The sequence below is a fragment of the Herpailurus yagouaroundi genome, unplaced genomic scaffold (assembly GCF_014898765.1).
Source record: "Herpailurus yagouaroundi ecotype Mexico unplaced genomic scaffold, PumYag 192, whole genome shotgun sequence".
Classification (NCBI taxonomy): Eukaryota; Metazoa; Chordata; class Mammalia; order Carnivora; family Felidae; genus Herpailurus; species Herpailurus yagouaroundi.
In genome coordinates, this window is record NW_024412423.1 from 5892662 (window position 1) to 5913263 (window position 20602).

Genomic DNA, 20602 nt, shown 5'->3' on the forward strand with positions numbered 1-20602 from the left:
TGTGTGTGTGTGTGTGTGTGTGTGTGTGTGTGTGTGTGTGTGTGTGTATTTATTTTTAATTAAAAAAAATTAATGTTTTTATTTATTTTTGAGACAGAGAGAGACAGAGCATGAGCAGGGGAGGGGCAGAGAGAGAGGGGGACACAGAATCTGAAGCAGGCTCCAGGCCCTGAACTGTCAGCACAGAGCCCGACACAGGGCTCGAACCCACAAACTGTGAGATCATGACCTGAGCCGAAGTCAGATGCTTAACCGACTGAGCCACCCAGGCGTCCCTTTATTTTAAATTTTTTTAATGCTTATTGTTGAGAGAAAGAGAGAGAGAAAGAGAGAAGAGGAAGAACACGAGCAGGGTAGGGATAGAAAGAGGTGTGAAGGACCCAAAGTGGGCTCTGAGCTGACAGCAGAAAGCCCATGTGGGCCTCGAACTCAAGAACTGTGAGATCATGATCGGAGTCAAAGTCTGACCCTTAAATGACTGAACCATCCAGGCACCCCATAGGTATATTTTTAGTGATATAAAGGAATTTCCCAATAGTAAGAGTTTCATGCTCTATTGAGTGAGCTAGCCGGATGCTAGAGAAATTATTCTATATTAAAAGGCAAATTTTTAGTACCATACATTGTGTCTAGTTTCCACAGATAACTATCCTCTATTTGCGTTAGGAGGCACAAGGTGACAAGACCCCCTCCTCCAGGCTGTTGGCCACACGTTTTACTCAGTGGGTGGAAATGGTGGCACATTGTCTAGATGTGGAGATGACAGTGGTGTTTTGGTGATTTTTTTTTTTTTTGTCAATATCCAGAAAGGCACCAGCAAATCAACTTAGTAGAAATAACCCTGGAGTCAATGGGCTCTAACCCCAGACAAAACTTCTTAGACCTTATAGTCTGTGGTCCTGAAGTCTTAGACCCATTATGCAGTATTTTCCCCTGGTGCCCCAATCACTGCATTTCATTTATTCACGGATGTATTCGTTCACCACCCTTGTATTGAGAATACGCTGTATGGGCTGTCCTCTGTGGAACTTTGAAGAGACAAAAAAATGTTTCCTGTTCTCACATTGCTTCAAGCTTGGGGGATTGCTTTTATTATTTTTTCAATCAGGAGACCTAGGTTTGGAAACCATTAGCCTAGAATAGATAGCGGGAGCTAAAGGATGAGATAAAGTTACTCTTTTTTTTTCTTTATTATTTTGTTTAACATTTATTTATTTTTGAGAGAGAGAGAGAGAGAGAGAGAGAGAGAGAGTGAGGGAGCATGATTGGGGGAGGGGCAGAGAGCGAGAGAGAGAGAGAGAGAGAGAGAGAGACAGAATCCGAAGCAGTCTCCAGGCTCTGAGCTGTTAGACCAGAGCCTGATGTGGGGCTAGAACTCAAGGACACGAGATCATGACCTGAACCAAAGTGGGATGCTTAACCGACTGAGCCACCCAGGCACCCTGGAGATGAAGTTACTCTTACTCATTTATTTACAAAGTGCTCACAAGGTAGTTGGAGAGCACAGAGTCAGACATAGAAAAAACCAAAAGCAAAATTTCAGATGAGTTGTATTGTAACTAACCATTTCCAAGTCTCTATTTTATCTGCTAGATTGGGAGCTCCTCGATGGGAAAAAGAATGTCTTACTCTTCTGTATTATCACAATTTGTGTTAATTGGTATGAGCGCAATTCCTGGTATCTTTATGCTCATTAAATATTTTGTGGAAATGAATTCATGAATAAATCTTGAAAGCTTGGATCCTGAATGATTAAAGAAAACTTAATATTATAGTTTTATGTGCTTTCACATCCACCTACTTTCTAGATAATGAATATAACAGACAAGTGAGAATACAGGTTTTTACTTCTCCATTGATGAATTCATTCCATCAGTGACAGGATAGATTGTTGTGCCAGAGTCTTTGAGATTACCAATCAGTAGATTAAAAATGCCACTAATGTTGAGGGACACCTGGGTGGCTCCGTTGGTTCAGTGTCCAACTCTTGGTTTCAGCTCAGGTCATGATCTCACGGTTTGGGAGTTCAAGCCCTGCATTGGGTTCCACGCTGACAGTGTGGGGCCTGCTTGGGATTCTTTCTCCCTCAATGTCTCTCTGTCATACCACCTCTCAAAAGAAATAAATAAACATTAAAAAAAAAAAAAAAAAAAGACAGTGGTGGTTCCGGGTTCTTTAAAGTTCTGAAGGCCATGTCTCTTCCACGCAGATAGGGAAGCCTAGGTTGACATGGTGTAATTATAAAAAAAGTGAGACCTACCCCAGATCATCTTTTGGTCTCTACGTAGGCAGTTCAGTTTAGAGGTTACATTGTGGTGAATTGCATTCTTTTACACAGACTGGAGATTCTGGCTCTGTGTCTCCACAAGAGCCCCGAGTAATAATAATTGGTACATGAAGAAAGGGGAGACCCTATCAGGTAACTCCGGTTCCCTCACAAATTCCTGGGCCTCTTTCTCTGTCTCATAACTGACCCTGAAACCCCCCCCCCCCCCCCCCAATTCTTTCAAAATGACTAGATATGTTCTCTCCCCTTCCTTGTCCTTTGTCCATGTGACATTCACGTTTTGACTAAACGCTGGTTTCCCACAAAAGATGTCCGCCCTCACTTCAGCTGCCATCTCTTGAGACTTCGCTCTTTGGCAGCCAGTGTAACGAGCTGTGCGTGTATAATCAAACTTAATCCTTAAAAGACGCTTAAGAGATGGCTGCTAGAGTTCTCATTTTTCCAGCTGAAGGGAAAACTCCCAATAGCTGTGCGTCATTCAGCTACTAGTAAGTGGCAAAGCTGGAATCGATGGAGATTGCTCTGATCCCAAAGTCTGTTGTGTTACTTGCTGCCCTGGTGGACGGTGATCTTTATGGTATTTAAAGGAAGACAGTGGGTTAGGACTCATTGCAAAAACTGCTGTTTGGGGGTTATGTACTTTGCGAGTTCTTTCTTTCTCTTCATTTAGTAGGGGGAATGCAGAACTTGGAATCTGCTGAGGCTCTCTCTGGTATCAGGAAATCTGGTGAATTTCAGATTAACACGGATGCTCAGTGAATATAATCCACTTGGTGGAAAGCCAAGCATGGCCAGAGGAGAAACTGCCCCAGTCGTCTGTTGGGATGCTTTGAGGCATTCGTGGGGGCAAATGTCAGATGTGTGTAACAGAACATGCCTGGACCCGGGGGCACAGACTTGAGGCTTTCATCGCCTTTCCCTAACATACTAGCTTTGCCATCTAGACCCAGGTCCTTTATCTTGCTCTCTTGTGGCTCCGGGAGGATATAATAGAAAATGAATACGAACATACTAGGTCAATGCTAAAGCATGCAACACATTAATGTCCATGGAGCCTTGTTATCTCACGAGTACCTGAGCGTAAAATGTACTGGCTTCCGTCCTCAAGCACAGCAGTCCTCCATTCTGAAAACGGGAAATCCTGGGGGGAGAGATGAACATTCTCCTCCTCACCTTCCTTCGCTCCTTATGATCAGCCTGCCCAGAATTCTGGTCAACTTCACATCGTGAATTCTAGTTCTCTCTCTCTCTCTCTCCACACCCTGTCCCTAATTCAGCTGGTTAGCTTACAACTGGAACCCTCTCCTCGCCTCCTAAGTCGTCATCTTGCAGCCATTTGTTTTTCCCTCCAATCTATTTTTTCTGACGGTAGCCAGAGGGCACATTTCTTTTCTTTTTTCTTTTTTCACCTTTGTTATTTTTTTATTATTTACTTATTTCTTTTTTATTTTTTTTAAACCTTGATTTTTGAGAGACAAGAGACTGAGCTCCAGTGGCGGAGGGGCAGAGAGAGAGGGAGGCACAGAACCGAAGCAGGCTCCAGGCTCCGAGCTGTCGGCACAGAGCCGGACGCGGGGCTTGAACCCATGAGCCGCGAGATCACGACTAAGCTGAAGCCGGACATTTATCCGACTGAGCCACCCAGGCACCCCTAAACTTTATCATTTGTTTAATGTTTATTTTTGAGAGAGAGGGGAGAGGGAGAGAATCCAAAGCAGGCTGTGCAGTGATAGTAGAAAACCCGACGCAGGGCTCAAACTCACGAACTGTGAGATTATGACCCGGGCTGAAATCAAGAGTTCGCTTAACCGACTGAGCCACCCACACTCTTCCCAGAGGCAAAACTCAAAGCAAAACTACTTGGCTCCTTCAAGGCTTTCTTATAGCTCTTGGGATATTTCAAATACACTGACCTCACCTGCAGGACCCTGTCCCCTGCCAGCCCTCTGCGTCACCACTGTCCCCTTGGTGCTTCCTTGTCCTCACACATGCCAGGTTCCCTCTTAGCACCAGGCTTGTGGCCGTGAGGTCTTTGGGCCTGGCACGCCCTGCTTTTCCATCCTTGTTGGTTTATTCATTCCTTCTTGGGATCCCAGCTCAATGATTCCTCTCTGCCTTGTGGATGCCCTTTCTGACCTGCTTAAGTCTGATCTCTCTGCTTTGTTCTCTGAGGACTCCTGCTTTTCTTTTTTCTTTTTCTTTTCACTTCTCAGCCCTGCATCAATAGGAGAGATTTTTTGAATTGACACCTAATTTTGCCTGGAGGAAAGGAACTGTGGTGTCTCTTGCTTACTTTGGTATGTGCTTGTAAAGCCTGATGCTTCTCAAATCAATGTTTATTGTGTAACTGGATGTATGACTACGTTTAAGGGGTGCATGATCTCCCTCAATAGCTTTTTGTTGACGTCTGTTGACAAAAGAAAAACGCCGTGTATGTAAATAAAAATTGAGGGCTTGAGTAATAAAAAATATTTTTTTTAAAAATGACCGCAGGTAACATTTAGTAGGTACTGTGTCTCAGACACTGTGCCCAGCACTTTAGAAGCATCTCGTTTCATTCTTAGGGTGAATTTCACGGGTAGGTACACTGTTATTGTCCCAGTTCGTTAATGAGGATGGGTTGATGACTTGATCAAGTACCCACAGCCGGCTGGAGGTGGGTCTTTATTGGGACGATATTGAAACATTCACAAAATTCACAGAAGATGAGAGAAAGAGGTTGGAAGCAAGATTGAGCATTTCTATACAGCTGAAAAACACTGCCAGGGTCAGGTCCCAGGAAAGATTGTTTTAGCATTTATTTATTTTTGAGAGACAGAGAGAGGCAGAGCATGAGCAGGGGAGGGGGAGAGAAAGAGAGACACACAGAATCCGAAGCAGGCACCAGACTCTGAGCTGCTTGTTAGCACAGAGCCCGACGCGGAGCTCGAACTCACGAACTGCAAGACCATGACCTGAGCTGAAGTCGGACGCTCAACCGCCTGAGCCACCTAGGCGCCCCGTTAGGCGAGACTGTTTTAAGTGACACACGTGGCTTCGCTGCCCTCGGACGTCGTTCATCCCCATGGCTGACTTCTCTGCTCTGTTGCTTTCCTGTGAACGATTTGTATATTTGCAGCAGGCTCTCTAGGTCCTAAGTACTGATCAGGAGCTCCTCCTTGGTTGATGCTAGGCCACACATCTGTGTCACAGCTGTCAGAGATAAATAGGGAGTCAAGACCCTGCCTGCTACCAACACTCCAGAAATGGGGGATCAATGCAAGTGAAGGGGGTTCTCAAAGGGGCAGCGAAACCTCTGCACGTCTAGTCCTTTGATGTGTCTGTCTCTTGATTGTGTCACGTGCCTCCAGACACACGTCCTGTCGTGGTGCCAGTATGCGGCGGTCACGCTGCTGCTTTCCAGGGGCCATCAGAAAGCATGCTGTTGATAACCCAAGCTGGAGGAATCAAGGACTGCCTTCGCGGCGCGTTGGAGGCTTTAAAATAAGACAGTGTACCAAAACACACAGAAAGAAACCTTGAGAAAAAATTCTCAAGGCCCTTGGGCCCAGGGTGTCTTAAGAGATTCCTGCATATTCTGGTCGTGATCTCACAGTTGATAATTTCGAGCCCCGCGTCGGCCTCTGTGCCGACAGCTCAGCGCCTGGAGCCTGCTTCGGATTCTGTGTCTCCCTCTTTCTCTTTCTGCTCCTCCCCCACTCGTGCTCGGTCTTTCTCTCTCAAAAATGAATAAACATTAAAAAAACAAATTGATGCATCAACCAATTCAATCCCGGTAGGGAACAAAAATATTTCCCTATGACAAGGACTGCAGAGGAGACGGTGACCCTGGAGAAGCCTCTGTGTAAGTGTGTGAAAATTTGAAACGAAGCAAACAGGTTTAAAAACAGCTATCAGCGATCCTCAGAAATAGTGCCACACTTGGTGAATCCAGACAGTCTCATAAAGAAGATTCCCAAGTCGGAGGTAAAATGAAGTGATTGTGAGCACAGGCTGTTTGTCCTTGTTTTCTCGTTTGGGGGAGATTGTGACTTACCCTTCCCACCCTACACACTTGGGATCGAGAAAATAACAACAGTAGAAATGGCTGCTAGGGGACACACGTTTCCCGTTGTATTAAAAATTTGCCTAAATTCCTTGCTTCTCTTTGACAGCCTTTTAAGGGAAAGACTTGAGTTCCACCGGGTGTGTGCATCAGGGAAATCTTGGCTTCCAGTCACCTTGGACTTAGTTGAATATATCGTGTTCATTCTGACCCTTCAGTCATTCATGGTATGCCCATGGCACACAGTGTAGTGGCTGAGACGAGATTTGAAAAAGAATATTTTAGATCCGTAATTAGAATTAAGTAATAACCTTCATTTAACATTGATCTTAGTTTTCACTGCCACACTGAGATCCAGGTGCCACAGCTGTATCTAATGTAGAGGTGAGGAACTTGAGGAATAGTTTATGTGATTGGCTTTATGTACTTTATTGATGCAACTTGACCCAGGTACTAGGTGTTCACCATTCAGAGAGAATCTTAAAGGAAGATGGGTGCCATTTCTACCTGTCCAATGTCACAGTGGTTTCGGAGTAACCTCTGGCTGAGGAAGCCAGAACCAGTGCTTAGGTTGAGCAGTGCAAGCGGCGGAGTGTGGGTGAAGGGATTCTCCACCAGGAACTAGGAGACGCGGCCCTGGTCCCAGCCTTTGCACTCGCTACTGATGTGAACTTGAACAAATCCAGTGACCACCCTGCTTCACAATTCTCTCACCTGCAAGGGAAGGGAACTAACACTGATAGGAGGGGGACCCACCGATTACAAAGCACCTGGAAGCTGAGGACAAAGATGAGAAACCTAGGAATGGTGTTAAAAAAAAAAAAAAGTGTGTTGAAGGGATTGAGAAATTTGAAGGTGGAGAAGAGACAAAGTGTATGTGGTGGGCATCCACAAATAATTGAAAGCAGAAAAGGGATGAAAAGGTTTGCACATCTCTTAAGAGGGAAAAATGTACCTGGTTGGTGGGAAAAGAGGCAAGAACAGATTCCAACTCCATAAAATACTGTGGCAAATGATGAGGGTTGTTCAGATAGGAGATTGAGTGCCTCAAAATGCAGACTTTTCCTTTCCTTTCCTTTCCTTTCCTTTCCTTTCCTTTCCTTTCCTTTCCTTTCCTTTCCTTTCCTTTCCTTTCCTTTCCTTTCCTTTCCTTTCCTTTCCTTTCCCTTCTTTCTTTCTTTCTTTGAGAAAGAGAAAGAGAGAGTGAGTGTGAGTGGGAGAGGGCCAGAGAGAGAGAGAGAGAGAGAGAGAGAGAGGGAGACACAGAATCCCACATAGGCTCCAGGCTCTGAGCTGTCAGCACAGAGCCCGATGAGGGACACAAACCCACAAGCTGTGAGATTATGACCTGTGCTGAAGTCGGACACTTAACCGACGGAGCCACCCAGGCATCTCAAGTGCAGAGTTTTTCTAAGCCTGGAAATGGTCTGGACCTGAAAGGATCAGTTCCTACAGTGGATAAAACTTTCCTGTAAATCAGTGATTGTCAGCCAGGGTGATTTTGTCCCACAAGGGACATTGGGCAGTGCTTGGAAACACGCTTAGTTGTTCCAGCTCTGGAGTTGCTATGACATTTATGGGTGGACATCCTACATCGCAGCTTCCATGACAAAGAATTCCAAGAACTATCCAGCCCCAAATGCAAATGGTATCCAGACTGACAGGCTCTGAATGAGAGCACCACTTACAGATGCTCCCAAAAAGTAGAGTCATTGCTTTTCCATTTTTTAAAAGCTTTTTAAAGATGGAAATTTTGATGTTCTACTTTACATCTAAGCAATTTAAAGAAGCTTCAAAGAACATAGATTTTTAAATTTGAGTTTGTCCTTTGTCTCTTGCTACCAGTTGTGTCTGTATCTAAGCTTGTTTGACACGACCTTTGGTTAAATCTTGACATCATTGGTTTGTGTTGTTTTAAGTGCAAGATTCTAGGGCCACCTGGGTGGCTCGGTCAGGTAAGCATCTGAATCTTGGTTTCAGCTCAGGTCGTGATCTCACAGTTCGTGAGTTCTAGCCCTGTGTCGGGCTCTGCACTGACGCATAGAGTTTGCTTGGGATTCTCTCTCCCTCTCCCCCTCTCACGCTTTTTCTCAAAATAAAAAACTTAACAAATAAATGTAAATTTGAAGTCTGCTTGTTATTTCTATCATAAGTTTCCATTATGTTAGTTTTAAAATGTATTGCTGTGGTGCCTGGGTGGCTCAGTCAGTTGGGCGTCTGTCTTCGGCTCAGGTCATGATCTCGTGGTTCAGGGGTTTGAGCCCCGCGTCGGGCTCTGTGCTGACAGCTCGGAGCCTGGAGCCTGCTTTGGGTTCTGTGTCTTCCTTTCTCTGCCCCTCCCCTGCTCTCTCTCAAAAAAAATACATAAATAAAATGCATTGCCCAGCTGTTTCACAGACTGTTTACCTACCTACCTACCTATCTACTTATTTTATGATCTATCTTCTTTTTCCTAGTGTCTCCATTTTACTGCGCAGATGTTTCCCTCTGGAGCACTTGTTATCGCAGGCAGTTGTCCGTGTTCATTATGATGTGGTGGGTATTGTAGAGACGGTTCCAGGCTAGGAGTGAGAGGCTGGGTTCTGTGACTGGCTGGCATCACTCTGGGCCAGTTGTATCATCTTTGTGACCATTTACAGAACGACAACAGAGTCTATTTGTACTCCAGGCTCCTGACACTAGCATTGTACAGGCAGCGAGAAGGAAAACATGTATTGAACATTTACATCATGCCAAGCACTTTATGTGTTTAATCTCTTAATCCTCATAACAAACCTGAGAGATTGGTTGTATTGCGCCCATTTTTAATTAATGAGGAAACATGCTCACGGGGATTTATGTGAGTTGCCCTGTAGCACATGGCTAACTAGTGCTGAGCTTTGATCTGAAGAAAAAGACAATTCCAGCATTATCTCTTCTAGGAAATCATTCTTGATCCCGTGGTCCGACCTGAAGTCCCATCCTGGTGCTGTTTCTGCACAGAGCACGTCAAGTTGAAATTAACTGTATGTGGTCGGGTAGTCCTGGGCACTTCCCCAGGGTAGTGGCCACACATTTTTCTTCTTTATATGTCCAGCACCAAAATACTATACTACTGTTATGTACAGAGTAGACATACTAATGTTTTTAACCAAACCGAACCCATAATACTGTTCTCCAAATTAATGTTGGCTGAGGCACACATGCTCTGTTCAGGAGGCCATGGTGATCCTGTTTGGCCAATCTCCAACATTTTCTGCTCTCAAGTTGATTGTCGTACCTCAGAAAATCCGTGTTGACGATCTAGTTGACGATCCCTCCCCTCTCCTAAATGAGCCTTTTCTGCGCTCCCTGTTTGGATTCACTGCTTCATTTCAAATGTTGCTGTCAGATGTCTCTCCTTTATGTCACACCCTTGGGTTTTGTGTCCTTAGAATGGACCAGCAACACCGCTCTTCCTGGGATGGGAAGGCAAACTCGGCTCGCGTTGGCCCCTGTTTGACCAAGTTTCATGTTTCTGCAGGATCTTTATCTCTGCCTCTATTGTTCCCTTTCCTTCCTAGCTTTCTCTTTATGCTTAAAAATGTTCTAGGGAAGAAGCAGAATGTGATTGATGTCTGCCTTCTCAGTTTAAGCAGAGTCGGGTCCCCTGGTTAACTGCAGAGGTTGTCTCTATGGGTCAAAGCCTCCGTTTCGTTTCTGTGCCTTTCTTCTCCATTTAGAGACAGGGATTTAACATAAAGAGAAAATGACCTTCAACCTCAAGAAGATGACCTAGCTCTTGCTGCACACACAGGCTGGAAGATCATATTACTGTTTTTCCGAGTTTCAGACAATAAAAGCACCATTCTGGGGATTACCTTTCGCGATGGTATTTTAAGCAGCAGTAACTGAACAAAACAAATCAAACCGATAGGCTTTTTATAAGAGGAAAATATAAAAGCCAGGGTATCTATAATCCAGCCACTGAAAGGGTCTTAATTCCCAAGACTGCTGCCTTTTGAGAAGACTTTTGCACCCCTTCTAGGTGGTGACAATGAACCTAATTAATTTTACAAACAAATGCTCAACCTTTGACCACAAACAAAACAACCTCGTCGGTCCTTCTCTGTTACTGATGGGAATTTTAATAAACAAGAACGAGGGATGTTTTCCCATAATAAAATGCATAATTCAAGAAGAAAATTCATATCCTCACACCCACATAGGTAATAAATAATCACAGAGAATCTGGAAAGATACTGACCTCAGGCAAACGAGAGTAGAGATTTTGACTCGACTCCCTGTGTTGATGTAATTTAGAAACAACTTGATTGATGACTGACTACGGCGAGATGGCCTTGTAAGCTGTTGTGTTCGCTGTTGCTAAAGGCATTCAAAAGAATTCCACGATACAGGAGGTGATGACACTAGAAAGGTGATAAATCTGTCAATCTCAGCCCAAGCTGAACCAGACCTGGAGGTCTACAGTTACTTTGACCTCGTGTTACAATTTCCCCTAGGGGTACACTGTCTCTCTTCCCGACTAACCTTAGTAGAACCCCAGCTCTCTGACATCACAGGCAACCACATGACCATTTGGTGTGAGTGGAAATCTCCAAGCTCAGCACCGCACATACTCAGAAAAATGAGCTGTCTCTAAAAATGTTGATTCACCTTGAGTTATGATTGTTTCCGCTCATCTGAACATTTCGGAATACGCTTAAAATGATACTCTAGTTCCTTTAGATATGTATTTATCATTCTTTTCACCTGAAGACATTGGTCCTTTTTGAGAACACCGTAAATATTTTATTGTTGAATTGCTAATTCCAATTTATGGTCTATAGTAATAATAACCCTTCCCAATAATAGAAAATGCTTCCTTCAAAGAAGAAGTCACCCCAACTACAACAAACGCTTTTTTGTCACTAGTTCATTGTTCTTTCAGCAAGACCTTTGATGGTGTCTCTATGACTCATGATCTTTTTAATTGGTTGGTTGGTTTAGAAGATCCGGGAGTGCAATGCTGCCTTTAAAGCAAATAGGGTGACTTTTGTTTTTAACTTAGAACAAAACACGGGGAATGACAGATTTATAAAAATTAGTTGAGAGGCAGGAAATAGACCTCAATGCTCATTTCTTTAGCCTTCAAGTTCAACTGATCAAAAATAAAAACCAGTGCGGTAAATTGTAGGGACACAATTAAACATCTGCCTGCCCTTGCAGACGTGAGGCCATTTTAAGCCCCTTTCCAGGTAGAAATCGGGTTAGGACTACCTCTCACCACGGACCTGAAACAGCCCTGGGAATGGAGCACTACCGAGCCTGATGATTCCAATCTGTGGCATCCTCAGTTCCATTTACCCAGAAGAACCCGTGTGCTACTGGTCTATTTGAGTTTGCACTGCACTATTGTTTTGAAATATTTGGCAACACGAGCACAGGCCATATGTGAAGTAGAGAAATAATTTATTATTCAGTTTGTCAGTCTCTACATTTAGCGGGTTTATAGCATGTCGAAAATTCTGGCAACAGCCTCTTGTATAATTAGTTGCCTCATCCTTCAGAGCTAATGGGATGAGTTTGAGGCCAGAGTGAGATTGTTTATGGGAAATATTTCTTCCCCTGGTGCTCTGTAAGAATATGTCCCTCGAATCAGGGTAATTGTGAGGGTAATTTTGGGCAGGTCTTTCCTGAAAGGGAAAATATTAGGAGCAATATGGAGGAACCAACCGGAACCTAATCAGCTTAGGATATTTTGAATGTATCTCTTTCTCTCTCTCTCTCTCTCTCTCTCTCTCTCTCTCTCTTTGGTTGGGGAAAGGAATGTAGATGAAAAGCAAGTATGAGGATGAGAAGAAAAATGTAATTTTCATCTAATTTCTTTTAGAATTATGCAATAAGTTAATGCCACCAATATGATAATTAGGGACTTTACATAATTGAATTGAATGCTGACTTCCTTAATCCCATTTGGTAAGACTAACTCCTATTTTGGATGAGCGCCCTCACTTTGTCTCTCTCACATCAGACCCATCTCATTCCTAGAGACCATTGTTTGTAATAAAGCCTAAACAGTCTTGCGAAGTTGATTACTTAAACTCAGCCTTTTTCTTGAGTCTCTTTAGTGATTCCCCTTTGATAGTAAATATAATCAGAACTTCAAAGGGTAGCCTAAGGAAGAGAGAAAATTATCTGGGAATATGTGCAGTATAAACTAGGGAAGCCACCAGACTTCAGTGAAGTTTGAGATAGAAAATAGAGGGCTCAAAATTGCTTCCTCCTGTGCTTCATCCTCAACTAAACACCTGTCTGTCCTTAACGACATGAGATTATTTGCAAAAGCTATGGAGAAGCCCGAGTTACACGTTGTCTACTTTGCTTCCACCATGGAGCCAGCCTCTCTCCTAGTCTGGCTTTTCCCATCAGCACAGCAGCTCTCATAGCCTTCAACCCCCACCTGCCCAAGTGCCTCATGTTGGTGGCTGTTGATAAACCACCTCTGTCTTCCCTCTGTTGAGGAAAAACTCCACTCCACTTTCCTTCCTGACGAGCTCCTGGTTCCTCAAGGCATCCATCACCTCCAACTGCCTCTTGGCTCTGAGGGTCGCAGGCAGGAGTCCAGGGGCCCCGCCATCAGATCTGGGCTTTGCTGGCAAGCTCGGGTTCTCATACTGAAGTGGGTGGGTCGAAGCCTCAACTAACAACCCTACCAACAGTGCCTGGTTCTGGATGAAGTTTTTTCTGCTGCTCCCAACTACAGAATTGGTGGAGATCTATCTTTTGGGAACTTGAAGACTTTTTGTCTGTGGCTGTGTGTATATTTTTTGTTGCTGTATGTGTGCCTGTCCGTGGTTATGTGTGTACCTGCATGCATGTGTGGGCACCAGAGACACGGACTTGCTCTTTCCTGATAACCTGTCATCGCAGAGGTTGTGTCCCTCAGAGTTACATCAGTTCGATTTCTCTTGGGACTTAGGTTTGATGTCTTCGAAGATCCAGAGATAGTCCCAACCTTATTAACTCCTGCCTAGAGCGAGTGTAGTTCATACATGAGAAGGTTCCCGATGCATAGGCTTCTGCATTGTAGCCACCAGTCTACATCCCACTCATTTTGTGTTTTCCTATAGACCAATGCTATGAAAAGTGTGGTCTGTGGACAGAGATTATTCTTTAATAATGAGATGGTGAGCCTACACCAGGATCTAAACCAGTCCACTGCTTCCTTCACTGACACAGTTAGGCTGTGGAAAAAATAGCAGCTGAACAAAATGCTCAGAAATAGAGCTGACTTATATTCTGACACAAGCTCCTTATAATATCACAAACTGGCAACACATGGTTCCGGGTATAGAACTTGGGGTAACACTGCTGTTGGAGAGCATTCTCGTAGCTTAGCTATCCTTTATCTTTCACAGGAGGCTGGGCCAGCACTGAGAGTTCACCTCCCCTCCTTACTTAGCTTTTCTTGTCCACACAGTATAACTTTTCAGCTCTACAGGCATGTAGAAATGTTAGCCAGGACATTGACTCTTAGCTTTTGGAGCGCTTTGTGAATTTCTCATTAGATCTGCCAGCAGCAGCCACTGTCTTGTGAATTGGAAACGTTAATTTTAATGTTTTAATACCATTAAATCAAAAGACAAAGATGTGTAGAAGGTGGAATAATAAGTTACATTAATCAATTTCTATGCTCCCTTTTTCTTATCCCCAAAATATTACCAAGTCATTACTTAGTTGTGAGTAACTTAAGACCCAGTATGGATCTCTAATTTTTTTTTAAGTTTATTTATTTTTGAGAGAAATGGAGAGAGAGAGCGAGCAAGCACAGGAGCAAGGGAGGGGCAGAATGAGAGGGAGAGATAGAGAATCTCAAGCAGGCTCCACGATCAACATGGAGCCTGATGCGGGGCTTGATCCCATGACCGTGAGATCATGACCTGAGCTGAAATCAAGAGTTGGATGCTTAACTGACTGAGCCACCCGGGTGTCCCAAGGATCTCTCACCTTAATTTGAGTTTATAAAGTACTGGCATATAGGATACTATTTTTGTGAGCATGTCATGATTAAAAAAGAAAATCAGAGTGAGGATTGCCTCAAGGTTAAAATGAATCTACCTAACATCTAATGTAATTAAAGGGAAAACAGACTTTGCAGACTGTGACTGTATTAAATATAAACTAGAAAGTGAATATATATTTATGATGCTTGGAAATCTCTATATCTGCTCTTTGTCTCCAAAACCTTGCCATTTGCTTTTTGTAACAAGATGATAATACAACTAAAATGTATATATGTCCAGGCAGGCATTCAGCTACATAAAAATTCATTATTCTGAGCTAAAATAAATAAAAATGCAAAGAGAATTATTCTCCAGTTTATTTCTCTATAAAGTATGAAAGCCGGGTAATGTATTAAGCATGAAAACCCATTACCATGGGTTGTTATTAAATTTATCATTTTTAAGTGAGTCCGTCCCTTTGTACTCTGAAGTCAGATCAGTGAGTCTGCATTTTGATTTGCATCATTGTTTGGAAGAGATTTGAAATAGGATTTATCATCTGCTTGTGTTTTCCGCTCAATCTCCCTGTTTGTTCATTGCATAAGCCACTTAACAGCACCATCAGAATAAGATCCTTGAGACTCATTCGAGTTGCTGGCGGACGTCGCTTTGTATAACACTCACACAATAGGAGTTGTGAACTGGAAACACCATGTCATGTCTCTCTGACTTCAGGTGGATGGAAATGACCCACTTCCTGCACACCGACCTAGCACAGGGTGTCTCATGTGGGTTCTATGGATGCTTGTGGCTGGAGAAAAGGCCACAGGGCTTCATAGTTTAGCTTCAAGGCAAAAAACTTCCTTGTTCCCTATAATCATTCTCCTCCGCTCGCCCCCCCGCCCCAGACTTTACCACTGTCAGGAACCTTGAAGTTTTTCAAAGCAGACTCTTGAAATGTTCATTCAAACTAAGAAGAATACACAATACAAGAATTGGCTTCCTGAAGGTACCCTTGTGGTCAGACATATCTCCTGTAGATTTACAGCTCCCGTGTCATTTTTTTCTCTCCAAATACTTCTTCCCTGCCTAACCTGTTGCCCACCCACTAACGTCTTTGTCCACCTCTACTTCTCTTGCTACTTCCTTCAAAGCAGTTATTAGAGTGGTTGTTTTTCTTTATTGACTTGCTTATTGTTTGTCTCTTTCTGAATAACGTAAACTCCATGAAGGCAGTGAACATGCGGTTTTTAAATTCATTAATTATCATTATGTTTATTTCAAAGAGTGAGAATGTGAGTGGGGAAGAGGGGCAGAGGGAAGGAGACAATCTATTTAAAATTTTTTTTAAGTTTATCTATTTATTTTGAGAAAGAGATAGAGTGAGTGGGGAAGGGGCAGAAAGAGAGAGGGAGAGAGAGAATCCCAAGCAGGCTCTGTGCTGTCAGCATGGAGCCCGATGTGGGGCTCAAACTCACAGACCGTGAGATTGTGACCTGAGTCGAAGTTGGACGCTCAACCAACTGAGCCACCCAGGGACCCCAACATGTATGTTTCTATTTTTTTAACCTCAGAGTCTAGCCCAGTGTCTGGCTTAGATGGACTGCTCAGATTTATTGGAAAGTGTGATAAATAAATTCGGTAGGTGTGAGGTTGTGCTTTTGGCTACTTGATATTTTTAGGAAGAGTGTCAAAATATCTAAAAAGATGGCTGATGTGAATGGGAATTGCATTTTGAAAAGCCTATGTTACCCTTATCCCCTCATGGGGTCACAGCAGCAAACCTTTCTTATCCCAGTAACACTAAACTGAAAGTGAGCTCCAGATGTGTCTCTGAATCTTGAAATTATTAGAGTTATTTTTTTGGTGTTCATTAAATGGCCACTTCCTTAGGAGTAGCTGATCATCAAGAAGCCAAAAATGTTTGCTCTCCCCACTTTTCAATACATAAATCTGATAATTCTAAGGCAATGTCTATGTGTAATGTCTGTTCTTTCTTTCTTTCCGAATTAATTAGAAAAAAAGCTGTGTTTTGGTACAAATGTATGGGGGAGGTCAGATAGTAAGGCTTTTATCTGAATTAAGTGGGAACAAACTGTTTGCTTCTTCAAGGGGAATTGAACACTTTAGTCAATTTTGCTTTCAATATTACTAATTGCAATCTTCCTTAAAGATCATTCAGGAAAGAACAACAACAATTAAGACCTCCGAAGGGGAAAGCGTAATTTTGTCAATTAAGGTATAAAAAATAGTAAACATTTTTTTTTTTTTTGAAAGTCGATCTGGTGTCTTAGGAAATATAATCAAGAGGCAGTGGACGTTTCTGCAGGAGAAGAACATGGCCTTAGTTAATGGGTTATTTCAAAACACTCTCTGGAAACCTATACAGTTAGCAGTCTCAGAACCAGGCTGGGCATTTGTTTTAGTCTTGGTTATGTCTCTGGTACCAGTCCCTAAAAAAGCAGGGAGGGGGCGCCTGGGTGGCGCAGTCGGTTAAGCGTCCGACTTCAGCCAGGTCACGATCTCCCGGTCCGTGAGTTCGAGCCCCGCGTCAGGCTCTGGGCTGATGGCTCAGAGCCTGGAGCCTGTTTCCGATTCTGTGTCTCCCTCTCTCTCTGCCCCTCCCCCGTTCATGCTCTGTCTCTCTCTGCCCCCAAAAATAAATAAACGTTGAAAAAAAAAATTAAAAAAAAAAAAAAAAGCAGGGAGAGAGAAAGCCATTAAAGGCCAGGATAGTAGAGGTCAATATGGAATCCAGACTGGATCAAAGCGGACCTACAGTTTGATGATAAATTTTTTTTAATATGTATTTATTTCTGAGACAGAGAGAGACAGAGCATGAGTGGGGGAGGGGCAGAGAGAGAGGGAGACACAGAATCCAAAGCAGGCTCCAGGCTCTGAGCTGTCAGCCCAGAGCCCGATGCGGGGCTTGAACTCACAGACTGTGAGATCATGACATGAGCCGAAGTCGGATGCTCAACCGACTGAGCCACCCAGGCGCCCCTGATGATAACCGGGACATATTGGTAATGGCATTCTAAAGAATTAATGTTTCAAACGTTAGGTAGGCATGTTGGTGAGCTGGTTATGACATTTTGCAAATTGTTGTAAGGACTGGACCCAGTTCCATCCAGGCGACTTCCTCCTCCTCCTCCCTCTCCTCCTCCTCCTCCTCCTCTTCTTCTTCTTCTTCTTCTTCTTCTTCTTCTTCTTCTTCCTCTTCCTCTTCCTCTTCCTCTTCCTCTTCCTCTTCCTCTTCTTCTTTTGTAGAAATGGGCAGGCTAATTTTACAACTTATTAAAAAAACATAAGGAACTAGAACATGTAAAACAGTCTTGAAAATGCAAAATGAAATTTGAGGACCATCACTACCTAAATCCAAGAGTTACCATGAAGCCACGTTACCAAAAGGTAAGGTACTGGCCTGAGGATGTACAGATAGCTCCATAAGTGAGACTAGAGAGCTCAGAAATAGACCCCCATTGATCTGGTCCAGTTTTAATGAAGAGAGCAAAGAAATCCAGTGGAGAATCTTCTTACCCAATGGTTCTGGAACAACTGGATATGAATAAACGGAGTAAATGGTCCTCAACTCCTACCTCTCTGGCACACACAATTAATTGGGAATAGATCATTGACCTATATGAACACACACACGAACAAACAAACAAACAAAAACTAGTAGAATATCTTTAGGAATTATGTGTAGGTAAAATTTTCTTGAACAGTAATCACAAAAGAAAAATTCAATAAATTAGAATCCATCACAAATGTAAAACTTCTTGCCAAAGTACAAAATTGAGAAAATGGTAACTCAGTCCATACATGGGCAAAACGTCGTGCAGAAAATGACTGGTGTTCAGTGCATGTTACAAATGCCTATAATTCAGTAACACAAGGCCATACGACCCAATAAAATTGGGCAAGCGACCGGAACACTTCGCCAAGGAACACATGCAGATGGCCAAAAAACATGTGAGGACATCGATCTTCATTCATCTTCGGGGAAGTGCAAGTCAAAACCATGAGAGACCACTAATTACCATATCCATCAAATGTGTACGACTAAAGACCACACCGCGTATTGGAGAGGATGTGAAGCAAGCAGAATTATGTAGGTTGTTTGTAGGGGTGTAAAATAATATGACTAGGCAAAACAGTCTGCCAGTAACTTACAAAACTAAATACAGGGGTGCCTGGGTGGCTCAGTCGGCTGAGACTCCAACTCTTGACTTCAGCTCGGGTCATGATCTCACAGCTCATGAGATCAAGCCCTGCATCAGGCCCTGTGCTCCCACTGAGGAGCAGGCTTAGGATTCTCTCTCCCTCTCGTTTTCCTTTTCACTCCCACGCGCACATGTGTGGTCTCTCTCTGTCTCCCTCTCTCAAAATAAATAAACTTAAAAAAATTAAAAAAAAAAGATAAGTATACGTGTAGCTTATCATGCAGTTCCGTTCTTCAGTATTTTTCTAAGAATGATAAGTGCTTGTACCCACAAAACAATTTCTCCAAGAATGTTCACAGCAGCTGTATTCATAGCCGCCAAAATCAGTAAACAGCTCAGGGCTTCATCAATGGGTGATAAATGCATATCCTGGAACACAGTTCAGCAGTAAAGAAGACTGAATAGATTCAGGGAAAAATATGGCTGGGTCTCAAAAACATTATGCGTAGAGAAAGCCTTACATAAAAGAGGACATACTGTATAGTTCCATTTATATGAAGCTTCACTACAAGCAATGCTAATCTTGGTGAGAAAACAGTCAGAATTGTGGTTGTTTCTGGTGCGGGTCAGGGAGTAAAACAGACCGACTTGGAAAAAGGATGAGGGAACTTTCTGGGGTGACGGTAATGCTTCCATCTTGAAGCAGTTTGGATTACTTAGTTGTATACATGCATCAAAACTTGCCAAATGATCTATTTATAACTGGTGTAAGTAAAATGTACAAATATTACCTGACACAAACAAAAAAGGAAAATGCCCATAAGAGTTTAGCTTTCAGTACGATAGTATTTAGTAATCTGGATGGCGTGGGAGCCTGGGCTGCGTGTCAGCACATCTGTAAACCCTTTGAAATTGTATTTAAACTCTGGAAGGGGGTTTCAAAGCGTCTGTGACGTTGTCAAGGGGAACGTCACCCTTTGTGACCTCCCCCCAATTTTTGGAAACAGCTATAGAATTATCCTTCAGATTAATACAGTACTTTATAAGTACATTTTTATTACAAAATAGATACTCTTACATTTCGATGTCTGTTCTGCAAGCTAAAAAAGAGATATTACATAGAATTACACGTGTGTACAATCTCGAAGCCCTGGCTATTCATAGATACATATGGATAGGTAGTAATGCCCAAAGATTCAAAATTGGGTTGCTCAAGGTCACTATCAAAACAAGGATTAGACTCTGAGGGTAATAATATTACTTGTTCGAATGTTTTCATTAGATTAGATTGCAACCCCCCCCACCAGTGTCCTTTAATTGTCAGTTTTATTTTAAGCTCTGACTCTCATGGTGAGTGCTGAATTTCTTTGTTCACGGAAAATCAAGTATGCACATGTACTTCATGCCTTCTGTATTTAGGAAGAACCATTAGGCTGCAATTAGTATTTAGTAATGATTTCCAGAAATAGTTCCTAATGACTAAAACTTGTTAAAACTTATGATGCTTTATAATTAAGAAAGAATATTAGATTTGTTAGAACTCTCGCTAACCTCTCCTGCCAGTTTGCATCCAATTGTGAGTGGTTTCTTCAGACCCACTGATACACTATAATAACTACATTTGAGGATACATAGCTATGTTGTTTTGGTTTTGTTTATTTTTATTTTTTTCAATGTTTATTTACTTATTTTTGAGAGAGAGTAAGAGTGAGCACAGGGGCAGGGCAGAAAGAGATGAAGAGGAAGAGAGAATCTCAAGCAGGCTCCAGGCTGTCAGCACAGAGCCTAATGTGGGGCTCGATCTAGGGACAGAGAGATGATGACCTGGGCTGAAATCAAGAGTCAAACGCTTAACTGGCTGAGCCACGCAGGCAGTGCCAGAGGGGTGCCTGGGTGGCTCAGTCAACTAAGCATCCAACTCTTGATTTGGGCTCAGGTCATGATCACAGGGTCATGAGATTGAGCCCCGTGTTGGGCTCTATGCTAAGCACGGAGCCTTCTTCAGATTCTTTCTCTCTCTCTTTCTCTTCTCTCCCCTCTCTCCTCTCCCCTCTTTGCCTGTCTCCCTGGCTCACGCTTTCTGTCCATAAGATAAGATAAGATAAGATAAGATAAGATAAGATAAGATAAGATAAGATAA